The sequence below is a fragment of the Propithecus coquereli genome, unplaced genomic scaffold (genome assembly GCF_000956105.1).
Source record: "Propithecus coquereli isolate 6110/MARCELLA unplaced genomic scaffold, Pcoq_1.0 Scaffold47, whole genome shotgun sequence".
Classification (NCBI taxonomy): domain Eukaryota; kingdom Metazoa; phylum Chordata; class Mammalia; order Primates; family Indriidae; genus Propithecus; species Propithecus coquereli.
In genome coordinates, this window is record NW_012150507.1 from 6,747,067 (window position 1) to 6,748,321 (window position 1,255).

Genomic DNA, 1,255 nt, shown 5'->3' on the forward strand with positions numbered 1-1,255 from the left:
AAAAAAATGATATATTTAAATATTTGCTTATCCGTACATAGAATCTCTCTGGAAGAATACATAAGAAATTGGTAATATTGTTTTGTTTCCAGGGGAGGGAATTGGATGGTTGGAGGTGGGGGAGGAGTGGATTATTTATTGTAAATTTTTTATACCTTGTGTGTGAATGCATTACTATTCCAAAAGCAAAAACAAAAAGAGAGAGCAAAAAAAAGGGTAAGAACATGCAATAAAATTTAAAAAAAAGACAGTGTTTAGGAAGATTACCTCTATCAAGTAATACAACATTATAAAACAATAATAAGTAAAATAATGAAATTCTGCCTCAAAACTAGATAGATTACTAGAGCAAGACAGAGTCCAGAAACTTGCCTGGCACCAGTATGAAGGTAGAAGTGACAGATAGTCTGGCATTTGAGCAAGGGAAGAGTCTTATCTAGAAAACCATTTTAGAATCAGAGAACAGAACACCAGGAACAGAGGAAAGAGGAAGTAGAATTACTCCAAAGCCAGGCAGTTCTGTATAGGAACACACTTCCAAATGAAAAGGGGTGCTCTGCCATGAATTCAACACAGAGGAAGAGACAGCTTGGAGGGTGGGATGTTATCTTGTCCTGGGGAGACTGGTTGTCCATATGACACTGGGCAAGTCATTTGTAATAATCACTAACACTTCCTGGTGATCACAATTGGTCAGGTGTGGTTCCAGGTGCTTTGTAGGTATTAAGTAATTCATTTATTGCAATCTTTTGTAGTATCATCATCACTTACAAACAAGTTGAGGAAAGCAAGGAACAGAGATGTAGACAACCGAGTCACACAGGTGGCAGCACTGGGCTCCAGTGCCCACAGAGTCCACTCCACTATACCACCACTAATCCCTCTCTGTTTAAGTCTCCGTATATAAAGAGTGAGGGAGCTGGGTTATATATTAACTAAGGTTCCTTCCAATTCTAAAAGTACTACTATTCTAAGACAGAACACTTCCAGAACACATCCTTAAATTGGTTTCTGCTGTGGCCACCTGCAACCAGATATCTCCAAGCCCATTTCAATTCCTCTCTATACTCAGTGGTCCATGTTGAGTCAGCCTAATTGTGACCAAAAGCCTAGGACACCATTTTTAAATAATATTAAGTAATCAGAAGGATAAAAGTGTTAACTCAGGTGAATTTCAGGTGTCCCTCTCAGGGTTTTTGAAAATGAGATATTTAAAAATAGACTGTGTTCTGATTTACTGTGGTGAGTCAAAGAT

The 1,255-nt window shown here is 38.2% G+C and overlaps 1 protein-coding gene across 1 annotated transcript in view; it reads right to left on the minus strand.

The window, feature by feature from the left end:
- The window catches only part of ANKRD55 (ankyrin repeat domain 55), a 145,243-nt gene that overhangs the window by 120,774 nt on the left and 23,214 nt on the right, over positions 1 to 1,255 (minus strand). The window lies entirely within an intron of this gene.